This window comes from Rhinoderma darwinii (assembly GCF_050947455.1).
Source record: "Rhinoderma darwinii isolate aRhiDar2 chromosome 5 unlocalized genomic scaffold, aRhiDar2.hap1 SUPER_5_unloc_16, whole genome shotgun sequence".
In the NCBI taxonomy this organism is placed as follows: Eukaryota; Metazoa; Chordata; class Amphibia; order Anura; family Rhinodermatidae; genus Rhinoderma; species Rhinoderma darwinii.
In genome coordinates, this window is record NW_027461772.1 from 38,878 (window position 1) to 55,549 (window position 16,672).

Here is a 16,672-nt window from a genome sequence, read left to right on the forward strand (position 1 = left end):
AAGATCTAGCCTGGAGCTGCGTCCACAGTTGCCTGCCATGCCGTTCCTTTCAGCACAGAAGAAGACTATCAAACACTGCCGTAAGCCCAAGAGAGGGATGCCACCAAGAAGAAACAGTCTTTCATCTTTTATGGACTTGCGCTTTCTCAAAGACTATATGGAGCAAGATTTTGCCACTTTTAAGAACAATTACAGCAATTAAAACGTTAAACTATTATGTAATTCTATATGGACAGATAGATTGTGATTGTACGCAAAATAGATGGACGGCATGGAGGATCATCAACTGTGTGAAGGCAGCTCTCTGGAAGGCACGGAACATTTTACTTTTTAAAAAGGATATCTTGTCGGTGGATGATGTATATGGGATGATTTTAAGTGAGATGTATTTATACCTGTTACTTGATAAACAAAAAGACGCCTCTGCATATGTAAAATGGCATTTTAATGATTGGAATTGATCAATTAATGTATTTGCACCTGTATGTAAATCTTTGAAATTTGAATAAACGGTTTTGTATCGTTGTGGTACAGCCAAATCAAAAAAATCTGTTCTTATCAGTTTAATATCTGATACGTCCCCTATCTGGGGACCATATATTAAATGGATTTTTAGAACAGGGAGATGGAAATAGAGCTTGCTCTGTCCACTCCACGCATTGACCTGGTATTGCAGTATTTCCAGGACCGGTGCACCCTTCCCTTATGTGTTGACTAAAATCAGATTCCAAAAGTGCTATTTGTGTTTGCTATTGTTTTTGTCTTTCTGATGGGATCTCCCCTTTTAATCCCATTATTTCAACACCTGTTGGACAATGCATTTGTACAGTCATGTGTGATAATGAGCTCATTTATTAAATGCAATTAATTAATACATTGCCACCTCTTGTTGTGTGTGTGTGTGTGTGTGTGTGTGTCTTCTGTGTTTCTGTGTTTCCGGCATTTCACATTGGAACAGCTCATTCACCTTCCTTGTCTTCTCTCCGCCCTCCCTCCTAGGTAAGTTAAAGAGCTGCACCTGAGCCAGCCACTGATTGATGCAGCACCACAGTCAAATAGTGGAGTGGAGTGGAGTAGGGGAACAGCAAACAGCCATTAAAGCAGCCAGCCGCCTACCCGCCACAATGGACCTACCTGTGTACACTAGATGGATGTGATGGAATGTACTGTCGTCCCTACATTTCAAGAAGAAGTAAGAATTGCAGTTGCAACAAACCCTTGCTTGCCTACAAAGAGAGCAGCAATTTGGATTTGTTACTTTGTTACCTGGAAGAATAACAAACTGTGCAAGGATGGAGGTTGTAGGAGCAAGGAGAAGTTGTCTGTAAAGTTGGTGGATGCTTATTTTCCATTTTGCAGTCCCTTGTCTCCCTCTTGTGGCCTCCTGGAGGCAAATAAATGTGCAAAAAAAAGACAGCCTGGCGGCCGGCTGTTGCAGTGTTGCCCTCTCAGGCAACACTGAGTGACTGACTGAGCCTCACCGTCTTATATAAAGTTCAGACGGAACTTTGCACGTGTCATAGTGGAGCCCTCAGGATTCCAGAGCCAGCTTTCTGACATCATAATGGGGCCTCAGAGATAGATAAAAGCCTGGGCCCAGGCAGTGTTGGTCAGTGCTGCTCAGCAGGCAGCACTGGACTGGATTAAAGCTAATACAAGTTGTGAAGGAACAAGGGGTGGCTGTGGGCATGCACTTACTGCTGCTGCTGCTGCTGCCAGTATTTGCACGGCAGGAGGGCATTTGGGCGTTGCCAAGAAGGCGTTTTTATGTAGATTCCTCCTCTTTCAGCACTGCATTGTGGTGCAAGCAAAAGAAGCAAATCCTGTGTAGCTTCCTCTCCGGCCTTTATTCACCTCCCGCTTAGTAGCTGTAAATGTGTGTGAGCCTGCAGGGCCCCATGGAATTGCCTAGAAGTAGGCTGAATCGCTGCAAGGGGTGAACAGCAGTATTAGGCAGGCTCGGTCAACGCCAGGCCCATTCGGGTTATCGCTTCTCGGCCTTTTGGCTAAGCTCAAGTGGCTAACCAGAGGCGTCCAGTGCTGAACTCTCGGCCCTGCAGCATCGCCCTTTGGGGCTTAAGCTGCTTGTTGCTATAGGGAGACAGCCAGTGGCAGGAAGGCGATCGACATGGGCGTTATTGTACGTCACGCTAAGGCCGGGGAAACCCGGGTCAAGTACGGCATTCGGATCGAAGTTGATGTTGGATCAGAGAAGACCCTGGACCTACGACACCTGGTGAACAACATCTTGTTTGGAATTCTGAAAGTGGAGCGGAAGAAAATCCTTTGTCTTCAGGAGCATAAGGTTGGTCATTTTACCTTGATATTGACGGATTTACCTGCCTGCCATACTTTCCATTACAATTTGATGCAAAATGTGAACAATCCTGAGCTTGGAGGACTTACTTTTATCCTGCTGTATGATGAAGGAGAAGTCTTCCTGGTTGTTTTTCTCTACAATGCACATGTACCTTTGCAAGATATCACGGCATTCCTGTCTAGACATTGTGCATATGTTAAGTTTGAGAATAAAATCTTGAACACTGAAATGATCTGGAATGGGAAATACAAATTTCGGGTCCGGTTTCGGCAAGATATTGAGGAACCAGGAGGCTTCCATTTCCCTCCATCGAACTTCTCCATTGGAAGAGACAGGGGATATCTGTTTTTTCCCAGGTGTCCTCCCTTCTGCAGGAATTGTAAAGTTTTTGGCCACACAAGGGAAGGATGTCAAAATTCAGGGAAGTGTTCCAGATGTAACCAGGAGGGTCACAAAGCAAAAGAATGTGTCAACCGCATTGTTTGTAATCTCTGCGAGGTGGAAGGGCATACATTCAAAGACTGCCCTCTGCGGAAGAAGTCATATGCAGAGGCAGCCAGGAGCCAAGTGGCTGAGATGATAGCGAGAACTGGACGGTTGGGCGAGGAGGTACCCGCTGACTATCTGGCTTCTTTAAGCACATCTCCAGTAGAAGTACGTGTGGAGGAAGGGGCAGGCATGGAGGTAGCCCCGGTCGAGGAGGATCTTCCTCACCCATCCGATGCCCAGACTGGGCTACAGGGTGAGGGAGAAATTGAGGGCGACGTCCCCGTGACTCCTCCTGTTTCTTGGAGTCTGGATGAAGTGTTTCTGGAAGGAGTTGGAGGTCAAGGGGATTTTACCACTGTAGGCACCCGACCTGCAGACGAAATTCTGGATATGGGGGCTAAGAGAGCCAGGCTGGCCGCGTCACCCCCTGTAACCCCTGGAAGGGAGGAGGAATACCCCTCATCAGTGATTTCGTTTGATGAGCCTTTTCTAGAAGATCAAGGGACCAGTTTCTTCACATTAGGTTGCCAGCCTCCAGAAGGCAAAGGCTGAAGTGCAAATGGACAACCTGCGGTTATCTGGCTATGAAAATTAAAATATGGCATCCAAACCTACATTTGATGTCGTATCCTTAAATGTACGACTGATTCAATCTAAGCCCAGGAGGGCTGCAGTTCTGGATTTTTTAAAAAATTTAGGAGCTGATGTATATTGTTTGCAAGAATGCGGTATTAGGGAACCTGTGCCAGAACAGGAATGGCCATATGGCCAATGTATATGGTCTGGTTCTTCTATAAATAAAAATGATGGGGTAGGAATATTGCTAGGGAATAGGAATTTAAAATTAGAAAGTTATATTGTGGTGGAAGTGGGGAGGTGTATTTTGGCAGAGATAAATGTCAGAGGGTGGAGGGTAAGGGTAATTAATATATATGGAGCAACAAAAAAAGAAGAGAGGTTAGAGCTCCTAGAGAAGTTGTCCTTTTTTTTGCCAGGGAGAATTCCTACGATTTGGGTTGGGGACTTTAACTGTGTGACGGAAGGGGAAAAAATGGATGTATCTGGTAAAAAGTTGTACCAATTAATCAAAGATTTTTCTTTTATAGATGCTGCTGAGGTTCATTTGGGAAAGCCACCACCCGACACTTATAGGTCTGATAGAGGAGGGGTAACATCAAGGATAGATCGGGTGCTTTTCTCAAAAAATGTGGGGTGCATGAGTTTGCGGCAGCGCGATGTGACCTTTTCTGACCATGTGTGTATGTGTGCAACTTTTGAAGGGGATGTTCGTTTAGTGCGTGGTGCAGGGGTATGGAAGTTAAATGTAAGTTTATTAGAGGATGAAAGAATTGTGAAGGCTTTTATATATGCGTATAAAGGATGGAAATCGCGGCAGGAATCTTTTGGGAATGTGTTGGAGTGGTGGGATTGGATGAAGAATGAATGTAAAAGATTCTTTAAAAAATGGGGCTATAAAAAAGCAGCTATGCTAAGAAACCAATATAATGAGTTGAATGTTAGAATAGAATGGTTGAGAAAACTTGGCGAGCTTGGTGTGGATGTCAGTGATTTGATGAGGGACGCAAGGAATGAAAGTAGGCTTTTATTAGAGGAAAAAGGGAAAAAAATTATATATAGATCAAAAGTTGAAAACTTAGACAAAGATGAAAAATGTACAAGATTTTTTTTCAAAAAAATATGTGGTAAAAAGGATGATATGGATGAATTATTGAATGATAGGGGTGAGTGTGTTTCTGGAAAGGATGTGATGAGTGAAGTTGAAGGTTTTTATACCCAGTTGTATGGAGAGAAGTGGTATGATAAGGATTTGATGAATGAGGTTTTGAATGGGTTGGAAAATAAACTTGGAGAGGAAGATTGTGAGTCTCTGTGTGGTGATATTACCATGGATGAAGTGAGAAATGTGGTGATGAGTGCAAGTAAAAATAAAACACCTGGGAAGGATGGGATCCCAATTGAATTATATGTGAGGATGTGGGATATAATTGGTGGGGATTTGCTTGAGGTATGTCAGTATATGTGGAAGCATGGTGTGTTGAGCAAATCTATGAAAGAAGGTGTGGTTGTGCTGATATATAAAAAAGGTGAGAAGAAAAATTTGGCAAATTGGAGGCCAATTACTTTGTTGGATTCTGACTATAAGTGTTTTAGTAAAGTATTGGCCAATAGGATGCGTGAGGTTGTTGCTGAAGTGGTGAATGAAGATCAAGTGTGTGCAGTGCCTGGTAGAAGTATGACTGATAATTTGTTGTTACTAAGGGATATGATTGGGGACTGTATGGATAGAAAGCAGAAATGTATGGTCCTATCTGTGGATTTTGAAAAGGCATTTGATAGGGTGTCGCATGAGTTTATGTTTAGTGTGCTGTGTAAAATGGGTTTTCCGAGAAAGTTTGTGTATGCAGTGAAAGGTTTGTATGGGAACGTAACAAGTGAGTTTCTCGTAAATGGGTTTCTGAGTGGAAAAGTGGGGATAAGGTCAGGTGTCAGGCAGGGTTGTCCTATGTCCCCTGTCCTGTTCATTAGTGTGATTGAAGTGTTGTTGTGTATGGTTAGAAGGGAAAAATTTATGAGGGGGTTATTAATTCCTGGGAGTAATGGTAAGTTTCTGAAAGTATTGGGTTATATGGACGATGTGGTGATTGTTAGTGAAAGAGAGGCGGAGATAAATAGAGCGAGATTGTTGTTGAGGTTGTTTTGTAGTGCGTCTGCGTTTAAAGTGAATTGGGGTAAATGTAGCTTTAAGTGTTTTGGTGATAGGAGTGTGAGAATGGATGGGGTTAATTGTGAGATGGGTGCTATTAAAATATTGGGTGTGCAATTTAATGAGGATTTGAGAGGGAATGAAAGTTGGGATGAATGTGGTATGAGAATAGAACGAAAACTGAACTTTTGGAGACTGAGAAGTTTGACACTGACGGGAAAAATTTTGATAGTTAAATCTGTTGTGTTACCAATTTTACTTTTTTGTGCAGTTGTTTTCCCTTTTGCTACTCACAAAATTAAGAAGACGGAAAAGATGATTTTTACATTTTTTTGGGGGAGTAGAATGGAAAAATTGAAGAGAGAGTATGTGTATAAGATGTGTGTGAATGGTGGTTTGGATTTTCCAAATGTTGAGGTATTTTTGGCTTTGAATTATATCAAAGTGGTGTCTGTGTTAGTGCAGAGGAATAATAAGACTGGTTTCATGATTAGATACTTGGCTGGTTGGATGTTGTATGGTCTGAATTGGGTAAAGAGAGATGCAAGTGTGCCTGTGGCTTTCAAGTGTCCAGTGTGGTATATGAGGATTGAGGTTTTTGTGAGGAAAAATGACTTGCTTGCTGTGCCAATGAGTGAGTTTAAAAATAAGAATGCGGTGATGAAGAGAATACGTGCGAATGAAATTCCATGTGAAATTGCAGGTTTGAGGTCTAATGAAGTGCAGAGTGTATGGAGTAAATTGAAGGTGAGTGGTATGTCAAACAGACAGCGTGATATTGTATGGATGTCGCTGCATAATATCCTACCTGTTAGGCAAGTGCAGAAAAGAAGGGATCTTATTAGGTCTGAGGTTTGCCCGAGGAATGGATGTGGAGCAAGTGAGAGTGTGAGACATATGTTGTGGGATTGTGACTATTCGTATGAAGTATGGAAAGGGGTGGGTGGTTTGTGTAAAGAACTAGCGGGGGTAAAATTTGTTAATTGGAAAGTAGCAATGTTTGGAATGGGTGCAAGTAGTCGTATGAAAGATAGAATTATGTGGTTAATTATGGCATGTGTGATGGAAAGTTTGTGGGATGTGAGAAACTTGTTAGTGTTTAAAAGGAAATTAGTGCCTGTAAATGAGTGTATTAGGATGATTTTGTCTAGACTTTACGTCATGTATTTGTGGGATAGACAGCGTGGTGGTGGCCTAGATTCAGAGGGGATATGGAAGTTCAAAAAATGGAAATTCCTGATACGATGTAGGTAATATTGTTCTGTTTTTTTTTGTGATTGTTTATGTAAATTGAAGAAAAAATAAAGAACAAACCAGAATGATGATAAGTTTGAAGCAACGTGGATTTGATTTTCAAGTTTTGAGAAACATTATAAGTTGCTTATAACTAACTGAAATGGTTTTAAAAAAAAAAAAAAAAATCTGTTCTTATCAGTTTAATATCTGATACGTCCCCTATCTGGGGACCATATATTAAATGGATTTTTAGAACAGGGAGATGGAAATAGAGCTTGCTCTGTCCACTCCACGCATTGACCTGGTATTGCAGTATTTCCAGGACCGGTGCACCCTTCCCTTATGTGTTGACTAAAATCAGATTCCAAAAGTGCTATTTGTGTTTGCTATTGTTTTTGTCTTTCTGATGGGATCTCCCCTTTTAATCCCATTATTTCAACACCTGTTGGACAATGCATTTGTACAGTCATGTGTGATAATGAGCTCATTTATTAAATGCAATTAATTAATACATTGCCACCTCTTGTTGTGTGTGTGTGTGTGTGTGTGTGTCTTCTGTGTTTCTGTGTTTCCGGCATTTCACATTGGAACAGCTCATTCACCTTCCTTGTCTTCTCTCCGCCCTCCCTCCTAGGTAAGTTAAAGAGCTGCACCTGAGCCAGCCACTGATTGATGCAGCACCACAGTCAAATAGTGGAGTGGAGTGGAGTAGGGGAACAGCAAACAGCCATTAAAGCAGCCAGCCGCCTACCCGCCACAATGGACCTACCTGTGTACACTAGATGGATGTGATGGAATGTACTGTCGTCCCTACATTTCAAGAAGAAGTAAGAATTGCAGTTGCAACAAACCCTTGCTTGCCTACAAAGAGAGCAGCAATTTGGATTTGTTACTTTGTTACCTGGAAGAATAACAAACTGTGCAAGGATGGAGGTTGTAGGAGCAAGGAGAAGTTGTCTGTAAAGTTGGTGGATGCTTATTTTCCATTTTGCAGTCCCTTGTCTCCCTCTTGTGGCCTCCTGGAGGCAAATAAATGTGCAAAAAAAAGACAGCCTGGCGGCCGGCTGTTGCAGTGTTGCCCTCTCAGGCAACACTGAGTGACTGACTGAGCCTCACCGTCTTATATAAAGTTCAGACGGAACTTTGCACGTGTCATAGTGGAGCCCTCAGGATTCCAGAGCCAGCTTTCTGACATCATAATGGGGCCTCAGAGATAGATAAAAGCCTGGGCCCAGGCAGTGTTGGTCAGTGCTGCTCAGCAGGCAGCACTGGACTGGATTAAAGCTAATACAAGTTGTGAAGGAACAAGGGGTGGCTGTGGGCATGCACTTACTGCTGCTGCTGCTGCTGCCAGTATTTGCACGGCAGGAGGGCATTTGGGCGTTGCCAAGAAGGCGTTTTTATGTAGATTCCTCCTCTTTCAGCACTGCATTGTGGTGCAAGCAAAAGAAGCAAATCCTGTGTAGCTTCCTCTCCGGCCTTTATTCACCTCCCGCTTAGTAGCTGTAAATGTGTGTGAGCCTGCAGGGCCCCATGGAATTGCCTAGAAGTAGGCTGAATCGCTGCAAGGGGTGAACAGCAGTATTAGGCAGGCTCGGTCAACGCCAGGCCCATTCGGGTTATCGCTTCTCGGCCTTCTGGCTGAGATCAAGTGTAGTTCTGATTACTTGTAGTCAGTGCTGCCTGGTCTTGGTTAGGAGGTGCTCAGGTACCCTCTCTCTCGGCCTCGGGGGATCGTCCAGGTTCGCCTGGACTTCACCCCCGTGCTGCTATTTGGGAGAGAGGCTTAGTCCTGAGCAACGAGTTGCGATCCACATACCCCCGTGTAGGCTTCGGCCGAAAAGGGGAGGCTGCGTAGACGTTACGTCACCAACGGGTGGCGTGACTATTCCAAAAAAATAAAAGATTCACTATGGATGAAAATCCAGGTGACATACCGGCGTATGCCCGGATTAAGAATACCGTGCGAGTTATTCTTTCGGAGGAGAAGGCGACGACTTGCGGCTTGAAATTCGTGGTGGAGACCGTGCTTGTTGGCATTTTCAATGTCCAAAAGAGGGAGATTTTGGCAGTGCAGGACTACCCAAGAAGAAGAACCTATGACATCACATTTATACAGAATGGAGTATTCCAAGATCTGCTGGCGGCATATGCAGTAAAAAAGGACCCGAGACTGGACGGAGTGGATTTTTACGAGCATGTTTTGGACATCACAAAAATGATTGTTATTAAGATGTACTGCCCATTTGCTGACGTAAAAGATGTGATGTCCTTTTTATCCCCCTATTTTAAAACGGTAAAGTGTATTGGCAAAGTCATGAATGAGGTTGGGGTCTGGACCTCTAAATGGAGATTTCTAGTGACATGCTACAGAGATGCCAATTTTACAGGAGGGATAATGCTGCCGCCAGCACGTTTTAAATTAGGAGATATGGCAGGAGACTTTTATTTTTCAGGGATGCCTCCATTCTGTAGGAAATGCCAAAAGTACGGTCACACCAATGAGTCCTGCGAGAGCACCTGTAGGAACTGTGGCAGCTCTGAGCACGAGGCCAAAACTTGCCCTCTGGGGAAAAGGTGTCGATATTGCAGCCGAGTTGGTCACCTTTTTGCATTTTGTCCCCACAGATCGGAACAACCCGAGGTCCGGCCGAGGCGTCCCGAGCAGCCAGCAGGCCAGATCGTACCCCCAGAAGGAGAGGAACCCCAAGGAGAAGGCCAGGATGAGATGGATACCTCTAGCAGACCCCCCCAAACAGGTGACCCAAAAGAGCAGAGACGGAACAAGCGTCGATCCAGTGATCAGCGGACGAAAAAGCCCCCCCAGGAAACTGGGGAGACGGGTAGTTCGGATGAAGCTGATCCTACTGGTCCGCAAGAGATGCTGGGTCAGCCTGTACCTGAGGCAGAGGACCCGGGCGGAGCGGCAGCGACACACAAGCGACGTAGGGCGTACTCGGAGGTGGCAGCGGGGGTGCCGATGGAAGTACCTGCATTGGCGAAGGCAGGGAAACCACTGGACGTGCCCCCGAAAGTGACAACTAAAGGTCCACCCCCTTCTAGCCAGTTGGGGGATACACGGACAGCTGCCTCCGAGGTGACGGAGGTCCCAGAGACGTCAGGGAGCGCAATTCCTGCCCCTATCGAAGGGGAGGTCGCTGCCAAAAAAGCTCCAGCAGATGAAATGTTGCCCGTGGAGTCCATATGGGATCCTTTCATGATTAGTGCCTCAGGTTTGGCGGGGGGTCAGCTAAGTGATGGGAGTTCCTCTCCTACCTTCTCTATTTTTTCCGTGGACTCCAGAATCGAAGGTTATGAGAGTCCTAGTGGGGTCTCTGGCGATGCGGAGGACTGCTGAGGCCACCTCGGGTAAGATTATAAAGACTGTCTCTCTCCCTTTTCCTCATGGCTGAGTTATGTGGTCTTTCCTTAAATGTAAGAAGCGTGCATTCTAAGACAAGAAGAGCTGCCCTGTTTGATTACCTCTCTATTCTTACCGCGTCAGTTTTTTTCCTACAGGAATGCTGCATCCCACATCGCATGGACTATAAAAAATATGAAAGAGATTGGAGACTCGGACCTTCGGTGTGGTCCGGGTCTAACGAATCTAAAGCCGCAGGTGTCGCCATTTTATTCAAAGGGAACGTTTTAATTGACAGTTTTTATGAAATTTTACCAGGCAGAATTTTAATGGTCAAAGCTTTTATAGACGATATTAAATGGCAGTTTTTAAACTTTTATGGTTCTCCTGAGAGAAATGAAAGAGCTAGAATGCTAGAGATTTTACCCCTTTTTATTAATGATTCAGAACCACTTGTTTTAGCGGGTGATTTTAATTGTATTTTAAAGGGGGAACGCCGGTTCTCTAATTCAGTAAGCAGGAACTACGACAAGACCTCGTCAATTTTAAAAGATATTGTTACTGATTTTAAACTCACCGATGTTTTTAAAAAATGTAACAGGGATTTATGTGAAGAGGCCGGCGTTACCTGGAGCAACGTGACCTGCAGCTCCAGGATTGATTTTATCTTCTGCTCTTACCAAATACTGCCTTTTAAATGTGATATTAACCCAAACGTCTTTTCTGACCATAAGTTATTGTATTTTAAAGTGAAATGTGATAACGAAAGAAGAACTCCGAAAAAAGCCTGGAAATTAAACGTATCCCTTTTAGAAGATCCGCAAATTTTAGCTGATTTTATTACCTTTTACAAAGGCTGCAGACGGGTAAGACATCCCAATATGCCCATCGTCACCTGGTGGGAAAAAATGAAAGTTAAAATAAGAGATTTTTTTATTAAGATTGGGATGAGAAAAGCAAAAGAGAAATGCAAATTTTATGCAAATTTAAATACCCGTCTGCAGACCCAATATAAATTCAGAGAACAGGGTATGCTGGTGGACAAGGAGATCATTGAGATTAAAAAAGAGATCTCCCAGTGCCTGGAGCAGAGGGGAAAGGAAATAATCTTTCGCTGTAAGGTAAAACATCTTGAGGAGAACGAGACCTGCTCCAGGTATTTTTTTAAGAAAATCAATGATAAGCATACCCTGTTGGATAATATTGAAGGTGAAACAAATACCCAAAATATTTTAAAAAAGGTACATGGGTTTTATGCGGATCTTTTTAATGTTAAAAACATTGACAATGCTTTTATGAATGACTCATTGAAGGAGGTTGATGCTGTTTTAGATCCTGTCTCCCAAAACTTTTTATTACAGGAGATTTCAGAACAAGAAATTTTAGAAACTACCAAGAGTTTTAAAACAGGTAAAGTCCCTGGTCCTGATGGTATACCCATAGAGTTTTATGTTCTATTTTACGGTGTTTTAAAGGAAGATCTCCACTCTCTTTTTACACAAGTTTTTAGAACAAAAGCCCTCCCGGGGTCCTGGAAGAAAGGTGAGGTGTCCCTGCTGTACAAAAAGGGGGACAAAACCGACATTAAAAACTGGAGACCAATTACACTGCTAAATTGCGACTACAAGATAATGGCTAAAATTTGTGCAAATAGATTAAAAGCAGTCGTAAACAAAATAATTCACTCCAACCAGGTCTGTGGGATACCCGGGAGGAGCATATGGGATAACCTGAACCTTTTAAAAGATGTTATTAATGACACAAAGGAGAGGAAAGGCAAAATGGCAGTTTTAACAATCGACTTTGAGAAAGCCTTTGACAGAGTGTCACACTTTTATCTTTTTAAGGTTTTAGAGAAAATGGGTATACCGGAAGGTTTTATACAGTCTCTGAAGGCCTTTTATGACAACTGCACTAGCAAGATTTTAGTCAAAGGTTTTAAAACACAGGATGTCCTTTTAAATTCCGGAGTGAAGCAGGGGTGTCCCTTGTCCCCACTACTTTTTATTTGTGCAATTGAGCCTCTACTGTGCACCTTGAGGAAAAGCAAACAGATACGTGGAGTCCCCCTGCCGGGCGGGGGGGGACTAGAGGCAAAGGTAGTGGGGTACATGGATGATGTCGCGGTACTGTGTAGGGACACCCTATCACTACAAACAACTTTAAGACAGATCTATAAGTTTTGTTGCTCCTCCGGTTTTAAAGTCAATTTTAATAAAAGTAACATTTTAAACATTGGCAATATGATTTTACAGGACATTCCAGTCCCTGTGTCAGAGACTGTGCAGATTTTAGGGGTCTCCTTCAATGAGTTAAACAATGGTTTTAACAGTTGGGACTTGGTGGCACAAAAAGTTAATAAAAAGATTTGTATGTGGAATTTGAGAAAGCTGACTATGGAGGGAAAAGTTTTAATTATGAAAATGGTGATTTTACCGATTTTATTATATTTGAGTATGGTTTTCCCTCCCCCTGATATTTTATTAAAAAAAATAAATAAAGCTTGTTTTACATTTCTATGGAACTCCAAAATGGAAAAACTCAGGAGAGAGAAGGTGATGATGCCAAAACTAATGGGTGGTAAGGATTTCCCTGACATAAAGACCTTTCTTTTAATCAAATTTTTTACTGCATGTCTTAACGCTGTTTTTAAGGATCACTACTGGTCATATTTTATCCGTTTTAACACCGGTTATTTTATGAGGAGGAACGGATGGTTCTCCACGGTTTTAAGCTCCCCGTATGCTTTTAACCTCCCTGACCAGTACAAGATTTTAGAGAAAATTGTGAACCTTTTTAACTTGAAAGGCAAGAGAATTGAAGACGTGCAAAATAGTAAAAGTGTTTTAAAAAAGATAAAAGAAAATGTTTTAGTAGCCCCCATTAGTAATTTTAGTGAACAAAAGTGCAAACAAATATGGAGAATGGTAAATATTAATTATCTTTTTAATCCTCAGAAAGATCTGGCCTGGAGTTGTGCCCACGAGTGTCTTCCATGCCGGGCATTCCAGCATCGAAGGGGACTGACCAACTCGGCTGCGTGTCCAAGGGGAGGTTGCAGAGATGATGAGACAGTCTACCACCTTTTCTGGCAGTGCTACTACGCACAATTGGTGTGGTCAAGAATCCTCCCCTTGGCACAGAAGATTACAGGACTACAGAGATTTACTAGCAATGGCGTTTTTTATGGATGTCTGGAATGCCCAACACAGACCCGAAAAATGATGGCATGGAAGATCACTAACTGCGTCAAAGCAGCTCTGTGGGCGGCCAGAAACATTCTTTTATTCAAACATGACGTTTTAACTGTGGATGATGTTTTAGCCATTTGTTTAAGTGAGATGCACAAGTATTTTCTTTTAGATAAAAAACTCTCTCCTGTTTTATGTAGAAAATGGTTTTTTAGTGAATGGAGTTCCATAATTTGATGCCACCAAGTGCCCTTTTATAAGTTATGTGATTTTATCTGATAACTTGTATTTATTATTATACCATTGTTGTAAACCCTGTGTATTTATTGATTTATTGTAAAAATGTAAAAAATTTGTAAATCCTTTTTATGTCAAAAATTTTAAATAAACGGTTACCTCCTTTGTTGGGGTAGTCAACTCAAAAAAAAAATCTGTTCTTATCAGTTTAATATCTGATACGTCCCCTATCTGGGGACCATATATTAAATGGATTTTTAGAACAGGGAGATGGAAATAGAGCTTGCTCTGTCCACTCCACGCATTGACCTGGTATTGCAGTATTTCCAGGACCGGTGCACCCTTCCCTTATGTGTTGACTAAAATCAGATTCCAAAAGTGCTATTTGTGTTTGCTATTGTTTTTGTCTTTCTGATGGGATCTCCCCTTTTAATCCCATTATTTCAACACCTGTTGGACAATGCATTTGTACAGTCATGTGTGATAATGAGCTCATTTATTAAATGCAATTAATTAATACATTGCCACCTCTTGTTGTGTGTGTGTGTGTGTGTGTGTGTCTTCTGTGTTTCTGTGTTTCCGGCATTTCACATTGGAACAGCTCATTCACCTTCCTTGTCTTCTCTCCGCCCTCCCTCCTAGGTAAGTTAAAGAGCTGCACCTGAGCCAGCCACTGATTGATGCAGCACCACAGTCAAATAGTGGAGTGGAGTGGAGTAGGGGAACAGCAAACAGCCATTAAAGCAGCCAGCCGCCTACCCGCCACAATGGACCTACCTGTGTACACTAGATGGATGTGATGGAATGTACTGTCGTCCCTACATTTCAAGAAGAAGTAAGAATTGCAGTTGCAACAAACCCTTGCTTGCCTACAAAGAGAGCAGCAATTTGGATTTGTTACTTTGTTACCTGGAAGAATAACAAACTGTGCAAGGATGGAGGTTGTAGGAGCAAGGAGAAGTTGTCTGTAAAGTTGGTGGATGCTTATTTTCCATTTTGCAGTCCCTTGTCTCCCTCTTGTGGCCTCCTGGAGGCAAATAAATGTGCAAAAAAAAGACAGCCTGGCGGCCGGCTGTTGCAGTGTTGCCCTCTCAGGCAACACTGAGTGACTGACTGAGCCTCACCGTCTTATATAAAGTTCAGACGGAACTTTGCACGTGTCATAGTGGAGCCCTCAGGATTCCAGAGCCAGCTTTCTGACATCATAATGGGGCCTCAGAGATAGATAAAAGCCTGGGCCCAGGCAGTGTTGGTCAGTGCTGCTCAGCAGGCAGCACTGGACTGGATTAAAGCTAATACAAGTTGTGAAGGAACAAGGGGTGGCTGTGGGCATGCACTTACTGCTGCTGCTGCTGCTGCCAGTATTTGCACGGCAGGAGGGCATTTGGGCGTTGCCAAGAAGGCGTTTTTATGTAGATTCCTCCTCTTTCAGCACTGCATTGTGGTGCAAGCAAAAGAAGCAAATCCTGTGTAGCTTCCTCTCCGGCCTTTATTCACCTCCCGCTTAGTAGCTGTAAATGTGTGTGAGCCTGCAGGGCCCCATGGAATTGCCTAGAAGTAGGCTGAATCGCTGCAAGGGGTGAACAGCAGTATTAGGCAGGCTCGGTCAACGCCAGGCCCATTCGGGTTATCGCTTCTCGGCCTTTTGGCTAAGATCAAGTGTAGTACCTGCTCAAGCTGAGGTTAGTAATCATCCCTGCCGGTGGTACGTGGGCCATCGTAGGGGGATGACAGAACGCCGAGGTGAGGGCAGGGAACCACAACGGTCATCGCTCTGGTGTACGCATTTGGTTTAAAGGTACCATTTGTAGGTGACCAGGCGACCGCCGGATCGAGGTCATTAGGCCGGGTAGTTTGGAAGCCCGAGTTGCTATGTGCCCCAGGGCTGGTGACCCTGGGGTGCCCTAACTCACTGGGGGTGGGATCCCACTGAGTGAAGGCACACTTGCACGCACTCTCTTTCACGCTATATGAGCACACACCTTTATTCTCCCGGCCTTCTGGCTGGGAGATGAGGAATTTTTTATACCTGGCGGATGTCCAGGCTGTATCACAGCGCACATCCACTTATTTAATTTTGTTTTTCACTGTGTGTTTGTCACGTTTGTCACAAGGATTTTGGGATGCGGTGCCCTTTTGGGACCCTCCTGAGGTCTAGGGGGAAAATGTGTGGCCTTCTGGTTCCTTTTTCCCCTGCAACCCGGCCTCCCTTCTTCGGAGGGGAGGTGCAACTAGGATGCAGGCTCCTAGGTGGACACTGGGGTGGCAGCCCAGGTAGAAGCCTAGGAGTGTGTTTGGGTCTCCCTAAGCTTCGGCGAGGGGGGACCATCGATCCTTGATCCTCTAGGCCTATGGTTTGGAGGGTCAGGGAATGGTTATGCGGGGCCTCTCTCTTTTAAGAGAAGGGCTGCGATAGACCGCATCCTTGTGCACTTTTTGTGTGGCACCTCTGCACTTTTTATGCACTTGGGTGATAGAAAGCACGACTCGGGCTTTCAATAGAAAAAAATCTGTTCTTATCAGTTTAATATCTGATACGTCCCCTATCTGGGGACCATATATTAAATGGATTTTTAGAACAGGGAGATGGAAATAGAGCTTGCTCTGTCCACTCCACGCATTGACCTGGTATTGCAGTATTTCCAGGACCGGTGCACCCTTCCCTTATGTGTTGACTAAAATCAGATTCCAAAAGTGCTATTTGTGTTTGCTATTGTTTTTGTCTTTCTGATGGGATCTCCCCTTTTAATCCCATTATTTCAACACCTGTTGGACAATGCATTTGTACAGTCATGTGTGATAATGAGCTCATTTATTAAATGCAATTAATTAATACATTGCCACCTCTTGTTGTGTGTGTGTGTGTGTGTGTGTCTTCTGTGTTTCTGTGTTTCCGGCATTTCACATTGGAACAGCTCATTCACCTTCCTTGTCTTCTCTCCGCCCTCCCTCCTAGGTAAGTTAAAGAGCTGCACCTGAGCCAGCCACTGATTGATGCAGCACCACAGTCAAATAGTGGAGTGGAGTGGAGTAGGGGAACAGCAAACAGCCATTAAAGCAGCCAGCCGCCTACCCGCCACAATGGACCTACCTGTGTACACTAGATGGATGTG

At 43.7% G+C, this 16,672-nt stretch overlaps 2 non-coding genes and 3 pseudogenes across 2 annotated transcripts; all 5 read left to right on the plus strand.

The window, feature by feature from the left end:
- The first annotated feature begins 519 nt into the window (after positions 1-519).
- Positions 520-701, plus strand: LOC142685939 (U2 spliceosomal RNA). Its single transcript, XR_012855361.1, has one exon. It is a non-coding gene; the product is annotated as a U2 spliceosomal RNA (small nuclear RNA).
- Positions 702-6,930: 6,229 nt separating this feature from the next.
- LOC142685950 (U2 spliceosomal RNA) lies at positions 6,931-7,108 on the plus strand (annotated as a pseudogene).
- Positions 7,109-13,714: 6,606 nt separating this feature from the next.
- LOC142685943 (U2 spliceosomal RNA) lies at positions 13,715-13,905 on the plus strand. The gene has a single exon (XR_012855365.1). It is a non-coding gene; the product is annotated as a U2 spliceosomal RNA (small nuclear RNA).
- Positions 13,906-15,188: 1,283 nt separating this feature from the next.
- LOC142685993 (U2 spliceosomal RNA) lies at positions 15,189-15,258 on the plus strand (annotated as a pseudogene).
- Positions 15,259-16,041: 783 nt separating this feature from the next.
- On the plus strand, positions 16,042-16,221 carry LOC142685949 (U2 spliceosomal RNA; annotated as a pseudogene).
- The last annotated feature ends 451 nt before the right edge of the window (positions 16,222-16,672 follow it).